General features: G+C 38.4%; 1 protein-coding gene across 1 annotated transcript in view; it reads right to left on the reverse strand.

Annotated features, from left to right (window-relative positions):
* The window catches only part of LOC139151268 (polycystin-1-like), a 113,502-nt gene extending 101,495 nt beyond the window's left edge, over positions 1 to 12,007 (reverse strand). The window contains exon 1 of the mRNA XM_070723935.1: positions 11,510 to 12,007. The gene's annotated coding sequence lies outside the window, so the exon portion shown is untranslated. The remainder of the gene's footprint in view (positions 1 to 11,509) is intronic.
* Positions 12,008 to 13,916: the final 1,909 nt, after the last annotated feature.

Raw genomic sequence — 13,916 nt, forward strand, 5'->3', positions numbered from 1 at the left:
CAGGTGCGACCTCGTTCGCGAGCAAAATATTTATCTGCCCTCCCTGTAATATAGGCCTTCGCACCCGGGCTTCGCACAGTTTACGGAGAGACCGTGGCCTAAGTTGTTGACGTGACTGAATATATTACCAGGGAGATAGGTTAAAGTGAGGCAATCAAAACAATCTGGGATATAACACAAATCACTTCTCATCCTTAAACTGGAAGGCAAAATTCTGGATTTTGAAAACAATAGAGACAAGGGGTGAATGAATGCTCGTGTCCACAACCCTGGTAATTTTCATCTATCGGACGAGGAGAGGATGAAATGTGACGCAATGCTGTAACTCACTATATATAGACCCTCCAAAACGCAAAGAACGGAAACGAAGTCCCAACAACTAGATTCTTAAAGTTGTTTACCATTTGTACACGAGTTAGATTTTCTTTGCAAGTTTTATTTCTTTTGCATTTTCACTCTTTTTTCGCCTTCCTGTGAATCCCGCTGTTTTAGATCGCGGCTTTTATGTTGGAAACACTCTAATTTTCTCTCACATACCGGACACCATTTAAAAGTAAAGATTTAAAAGTTGCAAGCAAAGTATGCCGACCTCTCTTTTGAGCACAAAGGGGTCTAAATCAGGTGGATAATTAAAAAGTCTCCCTCCCGTCCCCATGAAGATAGGGAAAATACGCTACTTCAAAGAAAGGATAAGAAGACTATCCTACGTACTAGGCAGAGTCACTATACAGTCCTTTCCTACGAAGAAGAGGGTGTCAAGCAGTCACTGCTGAATACAAGGCTGCGTTCACAAACACTGGTGGGGGCCATGGAGGACATCATGGGGGTGAAAATTCTTGGGGCGGTAGACTGAGGACTTGAAAGGTATGCTATGCGTATAAGGGGAGGGGGCTGAAAATAGTTTGGTTCCCTATTAGTTTTAACACTTTCAGATACCATAGTTTGGTAGGTAATTCAATGAAAAATGAATAACATTTTTTTGCCATCCAATGGTGCTAATGTTCGTAATAATCGAACAAGAATCATTTTATCGCATTTCATGACTTTTACTTTGAAAAATATGAAAATGTATGAATGCCATTAAAAAAACAACAAAAGAGGCCTCTTAACGTGGCAGAGGCGGCAACTGTTAATAATTTTTTCGACATTTTTATACAATGTATCAAAAGCAGTTTCTTGCTGTCTCCCTACAGCATGCTGAAACACACAGTATTCAGTTTGTCAACAAAGCCTGTATACGTACACACTATTGGTGATAAATGAATAATAGAGTCCAGGCTGAAAGTAATTTGTCAACGATACACATTAATAGAACCCATACACATACCATGTTGGCAAGCTGAATACTGGACAGTTCAACATGCTGTAGAGAGAAGGACAAGAACGCAGTTGTATAAATTGAATAAAAATATTGTCAAAATTATCAAAGTTAATACAGCTACTGCCCTGCAACTGCAAACTGGCAGGAGTCACTGTCACTGTTTATTATTTAATTTGATTAAATAAATAAATAATAAATAAATAAATAAACTGTGACAGACGGCTCTGACTCTGATGTAGTTGATAAACATTGCAATGATCGGGCAGGTGCCGCAAAGTTGACGAAGCTGCTCGTGCAAAAAGGTGTTCCTGCCGCGCAGTTTTTCAGCGGGCGGGCAAATTTATAAACTAATCAGCGAGCGGGGAGAAAAGGTCTCTATGTACAATGGCGGGAAGAAAATTTCTGGCGGTTGGAACCGGAAAACAGGTAGGGGAGGGGGGCATGTCGTGGTTGATAGAAGTTCAGGGAAGATCATGCGACTAACTTTAGAAGGGAGCAATATCCAAAGGTTGAAATGATAATTATAACAGTCTCTGCAGTCTGTACAGTTCATCATGCATGTAACGAACGAACATACCCTGGGTGACTGATAAATAGTTGCAAAATGAAATGAACATGTGAGAATATGTACATCAAGTGGGCAATGGGAAACTTCCAGTGGAGGGGAGAGGGGAGAGGGGAGAGGGCTGTGGGGACTTGTACTGCTGTGGAAAGTAGGCAGACCATAGATACTGGAGGGCAGTGGACATCATAATTCAGTGGGAGGGCATATTTTCGGCATATGCCAGTGGGGGAAGAGTAATGAACAGCTCTACTTTCCCCTCCAATACTTTAAAGGTCAAGGTCAAAAATATAATAAAATCATCATAATAACATCAGCTTCTGAAATATGTTTTGTGATAATTTTGTAAAAATTGACGAAATTTACCAGTTGGCGGCATCTGATCAGGCTGGAGAGCAACACAAGGAAGACCGGAAGACTTGACAGTTTACAATGGCCAAAAGGGACAATAGGTGTTTCACTTTTAACAATTTAGTATTGACTACTGTAAACAAAAAAGTGCATCTCCTTGAATGAAATGGTACAGTTTACTTCTATTCCTATATGTCTACCTGTATTTGTCATTTTACAATCAATACATTGTCCAAAGAGTGCAACCAAGATGTGAATGATCGGTACTGTAGGTATGTTAAACTTTGGCTTTTTTCAACATTGTATTGTGCATCAACATCAGTTTTTCGTAGTTCATTTTTTAAAATCACGTAGAAATGCGTTAAACTTATTCACACAGCCTGAGTATTAACCCAGCAGTCTTATGGTATATTGACATTTCGATGTGGGGGGTATATGAAATGAAACTGACAGCAATGTAAGTGTACATAACACATATGTAGATTGTGTTGATAGGCTGAATACTGAATATTTCAACATGATAAGATGTAAAACGAGAGATTAGAGTTAATACAAAAAGCAAACATACTGAAAAGTTTCACATTTTTATGCCTGTAATATTGTTTGCTTAAGGGTGTATTATAAAAAAAATTGTAGCTATTTTTATGCTTTTGCATGAGGGATTTTTTAATTCTAATATATTAGAATAATCAAATATTAACAAAACAAGATTGGGTCACCATGATTGATTTTCTACAAACGTCCAATGAAAAGTCAATGTTTTTTTTTTTCACGAAAATCACTTACAATCAATAAATAAAACTATCCATTTCAAGTTCATGCATGAATGAAATGTTCACATTCTCATTGTACGATAAAAAAGTAAAACTTTGAACAGTGAAGATTCTAATTGGAGAAAAAAATGTGAATAAATTAATTTTTTTATTTTTCACCAAATTTGCCATTATTACACCGAAAATTTCAGAGATTGAAAGTTTTATTTGATGGAATATTTAAACTTCCAAGAATTGTTATTTTTTAAAAGTTTAACAAGTGGCATCTAGGCCGCACACAGGAATTTACAATTTGCATACTCTCTCATGATCGTCATTTTGGGTGCTGTTCAGCGGGTTCCATTGACCCTGCAAGATTTAAATAAACTCAAGCCGGCTAAGACTGATTAATATGAAAGAAACACTAATACATATAAAAATGAATCAATTTAAAAATTTGTCTTAGGAATACGGCTCTACAAACTGCTGACAACATTTCTATAACCACTATAGAATATTTATGTGTGCGTCAAAAAAGGTAGTGTCGGACATCTGCGAGCAGAGCATGCGCAATAGAATTTTATTTTTTTTTGAGCGTACATCCCTAATAAATATGCGGCTATATGATAGTTTGGGGGGGGGGACTTGAAAAGTTTTGATCATATAGAGGGGGGGTTAAATTTTTTGAGGGTATTGAGGAAGGAGGTCTAAAAAATCTATCAGTCGCGATTCCTCCAGCACCCCACCATAATTTGCGAACGCAGCCTAAGGGTGATCCCTGTGGAAAGGTGTGTCAAAAACATTGATGGAGTATGAGTCTCTATTTCTCGACAGCCCACAGGGCCAATGAGTGAAGAACACAAATTCCGACGGAAGGAGCATCAAGCATGAAGTCATTTTTGTGTCTTATTGAATCCCTTTCTAATCATTATAAAAGAATGGATTGCAGGACTGTTGTCAAATTCATCAAAGCGTTGATTCCATCGGACTCTCTCTCTCTCTCTCTCTCTCTCTCTCTCTCTCTCTCTCTCTCTCTCTCTCTCCACGTAACTGATATGCCACATGGCTTGCAACACATTCCTATCTACATGATCTATGGTGATGCATGTTGTTACGAGGCAACCACGCACATCTCTACAAGGCCCTCCTTCGAAGGTGATCGTCCCTTGATCAGACTACTTGTTCAACGAAACATGGCAAAAACTTCGTTTTGTCATACATCAGTGCTGTCACCGTTGGCAACGGAAATTGTGGTTCGACAAGGGGGCAATTTGGGATAACCTCGTTCGAAATGGCAATATCAGTTAACATAGCTTAACTGAAAATTGCCTCTATTTTGTTTCAACTCCCTCCTCACAAAAAGCGAGGATTTGAGGATGAGGATGTTTTGTTCCCTCTCTCAGCTTACGTCGATGGGACAAGAATTCCAGGCTTCTAACAAAACTCGTCCCGGGTAAATCCACTCAAAATGACTAGACCTAAAAATCGCCCCACTTAGGTACTAGACGCCACCATTGCGTGTCTTTCGAATACCTAACTGTTCACATTGCCAGAGAGTAAACAATCGACCACAAAAGGAAAGTTCAGGGTGACGTCACACCTGGACGCCATAGCAAATCCCACTACCAAATATCTGCTATGCAATGTCGCTATAATGTCGTTACAGCAATTATTTACCGCCATGGCGATGGAGGTAAAGAGTGTTTTGTGTGCTATTACTATATATGAGTCGATAATATCCGCACAGCCATTTTATTAGTTTTCCTGTTTACGGGAAAAAATATATACCGATTAAGGGCTAGGTTGAATTTTTTCACACGCCATACTATGCCGATAGGTACGCCCCTTTCACGCGAAGCCTTGCAAAGATAAAGCACATTTTTCATTCGCTATTTGTCATTCCACCGCCCCATTGAAAATCTCTAAATTCTACGGAGAGCAATCGAAGAACAATGCGGCCCCGTACTTTAAACAGCGAACCATCAGATTGAGAAAAAATTTTAAGTACTCCATTTTGTAACCACTCCCGGTTTTCAGACAAGATTGAAGAGCGCCGAGTTTCTGTGGAAGCCGAGATGCCGGCTGATATACCGGGAGGAATAAATTATCGTCAATTGCTGACTCCATTGTAAATTGCGATGATTTGTAGAAATTGATTGCCATGCAGTGCTAAAGGTCGTGTAATGGCATGATCCGACAGTTTTAAATCTCTTTTGGTGTACCTTTTAATTAAAAATAACTGGTATGCGGAATTCTTTCCCGCCACAACATCGCAGTGATGGCGCCAAAAAAAGTTCCGGAAAACAAAGATAACGCGTGAACTTGAATAGCGCCCCAACCACCTGCGCGCGGATTTTTTAAAACAAATGAGCGACAGGACAGACGTACACAAGTCACCTATCTAGGTTGGTCATTTCCCACGTCCCTATGAAACTTGGGGCAGTTTAACTGAAGACTGAAGTACTCTTCAAGACAAATTTCCGTAATCATTAATTCACAGCTCATTGACGATATTGAATATATTGTTTTCCGAAACCAAACCCCTTTCTGGTTGCCACTTGAACGGAGAATACGCCGCGGGGACAGTTTTTGTGACTCTCAAATTTTTTAAATACTTCGCCGATCAGCTGTTTTGTGTAGATTCATTCTGAAATCCGTGGAGCAAATGAAGTATTCACTTGTCTTTTAATATTTCCCCCATAGAGATAAGACGGCGAATGGTTGTCATTTAGACTTTGCCCTGATACCAACACTTTGCGGGATAACCCTCTGATGTGAACTTGAATATGGCTGAAAGTTCCATCAAGGAAAGCAAACAATTTCGAGACGATTGTAACCTTAAACGCTTGTTATCCCTTTCAGGTCTAAACCCATGTATATAGGGGAAACTGGTACTTTTCTGGTAAGTTACCAGAATTTATGCCTCAAATGGTTATTCTTCATTTTGTCCAAATCACCATATATCTGGTAAATTCGTCAAAAATGTTCAGCCATGCAAATGGAGCACCTTTCTGTCACACAAGTCTTTTTATACTTAAAAATAATGAGATTCTTGATCACCTTTTGGTTAATTTTTTGCACCTTTGTGAGGGTATATGTTCGTCTTCCGAGGGCCAGAGGCAGTGACTATTAACAATTTTGTCACTATTTTTGTTTTAATGTCAACTGCACAGTTTCTTGTTCTACTCCCTAAACCATGTTGCGATACCCGTTATTTAGCATGTCAACTCAGTCTTGTTGATGAGTGCGGACTAGAATTCAAATGTAAACAATAACAGCGTATTTCACATGACTTATATATGCGTTGACAAGCTATAGTATAAATGTTTCAACATGCTTCGGGGACTAGAACAAGAATTTGCGCTTGACACACAAACCAAAAAAAGGGGGAAATCATCCAAAGTTACAACTACAGGCCCTTTAAATGGATTGTACATACGTACAACCTACGAACGGCAGTACTCATATCTTACAAGCAAATTTAAACGACGGGTCTCGAAGAAAGAAATTAAAACATAGGCAATCAATGAGCAAATCCAAATTTTCATGTAATTTTTGCCTGCGTCAAAGTCCAATAAAAGATGATATTAACGTCGGATTCAACATTTCACCGCACTTTAGCGTCATTTTGTTCCGCATAATGCAGGCCGGCTTTTTCGGCTCATATGATTGTTTATATTTTCATCATTAGAAAGTAATCTGTGATCGCATCGTCCAGTGCATTCTTACCTCGTAACACAAAAATATTGAATGTACAGTATGTTTATATATATATATATATATATTATATATATATATATATATATATATATATATATATATATATATGTATCCTATATGTATTTTGTATATATACTGCTCGCAAGTCGTATGTATATTCCATGACGGTCCCATGTGTCTTCACACCCTATGGTAAATATCACCAACTAGAAGTACCAGATTTTGCATGCAAACGCGGTTCTTCATATATGTCGACAACCCATGGTAGAAGTCATAAAAATGTAAGTACAGGCGATTTATACAGTTTATAAAGTAATGGTATGCTGATTTAATTGGTTTTCATTTTAATTCCTTCTGCCCTTGCTCCCTAACAGAGTCAACAGAGTAAATGTCAACGGTATTCGTCAGACCCAAATTGTATTTTTCTTGGAAACAGACACAAACTGAACTACCCTTTTTATGTAGTGTCACGCAAAAAAGTAATGGTCGTTGTTATATGTCGATAACATCTGATTAAAAAGAATTCTGCAGTCATATCTAAGTGTCAAGCGTTTTTTATTCTGGTCAGTTTGAGTGACTTTCTTATTTCTTGACAAAATTCCTAAACTGTGGACTCAGTAAGACCCCGGCACCAATACATCATGCTGTGTTTCGTGAAAAGACTGTAACATTTTCCCACTGATATAAGCGTCGTAGTGACGGAGCCGCAATGCGGTACTGACCGCTGTCATTTCTCTCGTTTTTTTAAAAGTTTACTTAGGTGACAGTGATTTGCGACGTCGATCAAGAACTATTAATAGACTCAATTTTCTATGAATATTTTTGAGCTACATGATATTATTTCAAACAGGGTTTGGAATGTACGATGCAAACTGCAGTCGATAGCTATTAAGGTATACCACGCGCCTCGAAACTAAAAGACTTATACTTACGCTAAAACTTTTCTCCAAGAAACTTTCAACTATCCCCCTTCAAAATCAAAAATGAAAATCAGGAGCACCGTGTAAATTTTGGCACTAGGGAGACAAATTACCTAACATTTAGATTACCGACTCGTGAAATTCAAAATCGCCGGCACCCCTGTGTTATACTGTTAGGGAAATTAAAGTTAATAATAAGGCAGTGAAAATTTTTAAAAAGTTTCATTACTTGAGCCCACACAAGCCGTAGACCAGGAAAGAAATCGTAAATATTTTGAGATTCTGAATATCTGTAACATTCCATATGCATGTATTTTGCCTCAGAATGGGGAGTTTGGCCATCGCGCATCGAATATAGAAGTTCAAACGTTTGCTTATAGGTCGCTAGAGGAAAACTCCAGAAACTCTCAACACCCCTAGAGGAAACTCAAGAAACTTACAACGATCTTCGGATCAATATTAAAAATGAGGGATTATGCTGCAAATTTTGGTAGTTAAGGAGTTTAAATCAGACTACAAATTTTTGTAGTTAAGGAGTTTAAATCAGACTGACGAAGCAAGTTTTGTGGAGACGACTGTGATAGTAGAACTTGAAGTCAGATGTTCACTACATTCTAGGCACGTTTTGTTTGCACGGCAGGTGGTTCATGTTATTTAGGGAAAGACGATAAATGTGGATTTATAAGCTAACTGAAAGCAAGAAATCATGTAAATTAGGCTATATTACTGTCGGAGTCGCCACTGCATCATGGATCGACTTTCGTTTTTTGACCCCTGGGTGAGCTCGCGCTCGCTGCTATATGGGAATCATTCAAAACTGGTGGGTATATGAATGTGGTTATTGGAAAATGCGTAAGGGTAACATGTACTTCATTTCAGGGATAGTTTTCTAGACGCCAAACTTTGAACGTTTGTCTGTTTATCACTGGTCTGCTAATTTGGCATGAAATCATTTTGAAAACGAGGTCATGGAATGAAGGTTTTCATGAAAATCGCAGCCACTTGCGATTTCCAAGAACGGTAAATTGTTGGGAAATTTGTTTCTTTAACCCAATCTTTGCATGATGAGCCCTTATTTTATTCTTAATTATTTAAAGATAATGGTTCAGAGAGCCCGTCAGGAATGTTTGAACAAAAGTTGCAAGTTTCTGTGTAGTTTCTGTTTCGCATTACCTTAAAAACATCGCAAATGCGATTTATGCTATGTCTCATATAAATATATATATATATATATATATATATATATATATATATATATATATATATATATAGTCAAAAGTAGTTAAACCGTTTAAATTCACTAAATGATATAATGATATATCTCACATGTATATATATATATATATATATATATATATATATATATATATATATATATATATATATATATATATATATATACACACATACATATGTGTTTGTGTGTGTGTCAGATATTACATGATATTACATGATGCAGGGACACGAGATGGTCACTGCGCTATTGATCTTAATTGCTAGAATTGTTGAAGTACAATTTACAAGTTCAGCCTAAGTAACAGCCAAGTTCTTAATCAAATGAAGTTGGGCCAAGGAGATGCCCTTCTTCACAGATCGAATTATTTCTTGTATTCATAAGTTTTCACACCGCGTACACTTTCAAGACAATCTATTATAGATCTAGACCTATGTTTCTGCAAGTCAAGCAAATTATTATATAAAATGGGATCTTCTGGTTTTAGTAGTATATTTCTGCGTCATAGCATTCGTTATAGGAACAATCTCGGTCCATAATCGATTAAATTCAAACCATACGCTGCAAAGGGGCTACCTTTGATTGCTGCTCTTGACAAGCGCCCTCTTGCAGATTGTGCATTCTTTGTGTATATGCTTATCTCAGATACTACTCTATTTTTCATTGGCATAACACCCGAGTTACGTCATCAAAGAAGCGAAAATGTCGGAGGAAACTTGTCAACTGGGCATCCAACTGGGCATCCACAGTTCTCAATGTTGTCACTTCTCAGATGATCAATTCTTTATTTATATATCCTCGTATGTATTCAATTGTTTGTTTTTTTATAACTTAATACTTTTAAACTTGATTCACTCACATATATCATATATACATATACTTACTCACCAACTCTCCCACTTACTTTACTTATTTACTACTTACTTACGTTCTCACTTACTTACTCTCTACTGATGACATGTGGGTGACAAAGCACCAAAACAAAGGCACGCCCTCATTACTCATAGTTTCTGCGTGGGGATACGCGTGAAAAAATAAAAAGCCTTTTTCAAGAACGTAACACACGTATTGTTTGACCGGGACATTAGCTTGACAACAACCCTCGATTGTTGCTACAGTAGGGAGACAGATGTGATTACATCGGTTTTGGTCAGTACACTTACTTCTTGTAAGAACTTACAAGCCAAGTGGTCCCCAACAAAACTGTATCAATCAAAGTTTAAATTTACTCTAATACTTTTTTGCAAGGAAGCCGACTGTTCTTTTCCATACGTATGGAAAAAATCTAGGATCACCACGTATTCATTTCAATTACAAGGAGGAACTTACCTAAAATGCACCAGTTGCGGCACTGACGATGTTAATCCCATGAGGAAATGTTCTTTTTTTCGTAAACATAAATTTCCTTCACATGCTTCAAAACGAGCAAGACTTGTACAAGCTGAAGCCCAGCAAAGAATTGTAGAATTTTGAAACTAAAATAACCCATCCCCGGGGGTGCACTCCGCCACAGCTCGTTGTTCACTGTTGGGTTGATCCCTTTCAGTTCAGCCACACTTCCCCCATCTATCTATTTCGACGCGCAGATTCAGTGAAATCGCCCTTTTTATCAACTAGCCCGAAGTATCTAAAGAAGCAAATCATCTACCATCTTTTGATCAAATTTCTTGCCACCCGTTTGATGATTCAAAAGGGCGTGTGCTATGTTCTGGTTCGAAGTCCCTCGATATTTGTCATCGAATTTCGAAATATGGTTGCGTTATTTGGCTCATTTCCATACGGTATAGGTACATGTTTTGTAGGAAATTCGCGAGGCAGACTTTTCAAGTACGAATTCATGTAGTATATAGTTTAATTGAGGGTTTAACAACCCTCTCTCTCCCTCCCTCCCCCTCCCCCCTCTCTCTCTGTCTCTCTCTGTCTCTCTCACGCGACTGATATGTTTCGTTAGCAACTTTCAGTGAAAGTATATCGCTATGGTACATAAAAGGAAACGACAGCAGATTATTGCAATATGTATTGACAAAATAAAAATATTTCTTTGAGGCTACCCCCACGACTGAGATCTCTCCGAGCTTTCACGCTTTCACCGTAATTATTCAACGATATTGCAGGATGATAAAAAAGTTCGACTTGGCGATGACACCATCAAATTGATAATAAATTTATACCTTTTCCGAAATCTTACAGTCACGTCAATTCTCACAAGTCTTGTCTTGTAGTTGGCACCTTTACAGTATGTGCTGCAATAAGCAAGCGATATATATTCTCTGCTACAAAATAAAAGCAATGAGGGTGTTGCTGTTTTCACGCTCTGTTTTTGAATCGTTGAGCGGCACGGGAATACCTTGCGTCCTTTTTGTTCAACTCAAACCTTAGGTAATCAGATATCCGAAGCAAAGAAAGTCAGCTGCGCAATTCACAGTTGAGTAGTTCTCGGGTCAAGGTGTACTTTGCGTAAAACTTTTCGTCTGTTTAGCTGGCCACCGGTATTTCACACCCTTGATGTTAAATTCCCACATTACATCGTTATGACACTCCGAATAAATCAATGATTTATAATTGAAATATGAAATGCTTGATTATGAAGGCAAAAAGCAACAATTGTCATGAGACACAAAAAACACAACTGGTATACAGAGTGCCTACCTGTTGGATTGCAGATCACCCGTTGTATATTCCAACGGCTTCAACGTGTGATATGCTGAAGTCGCCCCTTGTCTGGGCACAGCGGGTGTCTAGCTAGCTTGGCACAATTCCAACAGCGAGGTAGCCAGACGATCAAAGTTAAGCAGTAGTGAGAGTTTGTCCGCAGACTCTGACAAGATTTACAGTCAAATATCGCGGGTGAATTGTGTGCTGTAACTGCGGCGTGAGATTCCCTAACGCCGGGACAATTCGCATTTCTGCCGACCTTGTTGGATTGTTTCTGCGAATGGCAACCGAACACCACCACCATCAATGTGCCATTAATCAGGATTCCGCTTGGCACTTTCTGAATGACGACGGCTCAATGTACAATATCTGCAATCAAACCGCGTGACAGTTTTCGAAATCAGAATCCATACGTATCGACAATGGCAAACAACAGGGGACTTTTGCTACCTTAAACTGCCCTGAGCTGATATCATTGACAACAAGAAAGTCAACAACAAAAACTTTCTGTCTCTTTATTTTGCTAGTGTCACGATTTTCCACAATTGACTATTTTGACAATGCATTGGTCATCGAACTCCGGTAAAAGATTTAAAGTCTGCGTCAGAAGCTCATCAGAGAGCGATGAAAACAGACTTTAAGCAAAGTCCTTCAACCACGACTCATGAGACAAGTCTAAGGAGACACCATCAATGAACCCAAAGCGCTTTTGTAAAACACAGGGTAGTTCATGTGTCAGGCGTGCGTGACGACTGATTTTTCGTCGCCTTTGATCCCTCTCCTAGCGGATGTCACTTTGAACCGTGAATGATGTCAGCGGGCCAATATAAAAATTAAAAGTAATTTATAGATTCGACAGCTTCATTGCCTGCAACATTTAGTGTATTTTCCAGTTGGTCTGTTCTGCCTTTATAGTACAGTTTCTAGTCCAACACCCAAATCATCCACAAATACGTAGTGTTCGACTTCAAGAAATCATTCAGTAGGCCTAATGTATTTTTCAGCTTTAATGAACAGCCTGACATGTAATGTGTTGGCTGATGTTGTTGACAAATACTAATACTGATAGTTGGACTGACATTCATTTTCGCTCAATAAAATTGCGCAATGTGCAGAATACTCTGTGTCTGCAAGGCATATAGTTATAGTTCAACATAAATTAGGCCTTAGATATAAATGAAATGTTATTCCGCTCAAGAACTACGGAACAACATGCGGCAGAATTTTAGAAGCCGGTTCTGATCACAAACATGCGCCCTCTAGCGACGACTGCGACTTTTAAAGCTATTCAGTGCCATGCCAGTGGCCGGTTTGATATGCAAGTTTTCGAGAGAATGCAATCGCAGCCGCAGTTGATTGGCGGGTGAAATCCAGCAATTTTTCTGAACGTTGAAAACTGCAAAGTGAAGTTATTTTTTTCACACAGCGCAGAGGAGGGGGTGTTATTGATTTTCAAAAGTGTTCACCCTGATTGAACCCTTGTATTGGACGTATAAAGTTATAGATTGAAGCTAATAGATAGAGAGCAGTCACAAAAATGTTCTAGGGAATAAAGGCGATTCTGGGATTGTTTTAATTCTTTGAAGTCGATACGACATTGCCTTAATGCAGGTACATGATTAACATATTGTTTGTCATGTTAATAAATTAGGTTTTTTAGATATATATAAACTTCACTCGTTACTTTTAGGAAAGTTCATGTCAGATTTACATCATCATAATTTGCCGCAAAGCTTGAGTGACTTCTTTAAAAATGTAGATCATTGTCACGAAACACGTTTCAAACAAGGTTCAAATTTGTATCTGCCAAAAATGCGTATGAGAACTGGTCAGTTTGCAATTTCGTACGCAGGCGCCAAACTCTGGAATAATTTACCACGTAATGTAAAAGCAAATACTTCAAGAAATGCATTTACACATTCCCTAACAGAGCATCTTTTGAATATGTACAATATCACGTAGATATCTGTCTATTAATTTTCTGTATTAACATGCTGTATCTTTACCAGTTACTGTCTCATATAAGCCCTCGTATTATATAATGCAATGTAATGAGAGATTGGACCAGACTCGATTAGCTGTAAGCTATTACTTCTGGCTTCCAATATTGCCAGTGCTATTTATAAATGCATAATCGGATTTATTACATGTTTTGTAGCAATTATTCTATGCATAGTACGCGGCGGCCGGTACGTATCACTCCACTCGCAACTGTGGTGTTGCGCCTACTATCTGATGCGATTAAATACGCTAAAGCATTCAAGGGTAAATTACTAATCTGTGGACCCTGTCACCAGATTATCACCGGATTAATTTTGAAAAAAGTCAACAACGAACGCACCAGCAAGGTAGAAAGAAGAGAGGGGAGAAACTCTCAAAAGCCGTGTCCAGAGGTGATCCG

Source organism: Ptychodera flava, chromosome 15, assembly GCF_041260155.1.
Source record: "Ptychodera flava strain L36383 chromosome 15, AS_Pfla_20210202, whole genome shotgun sequence".
Lineage (NCBI taxonomy): Eukaryota > Metazoa > Hemichordata > Enteropneusta > Ptychoderidae > Ptychodera > Ptychodera flava.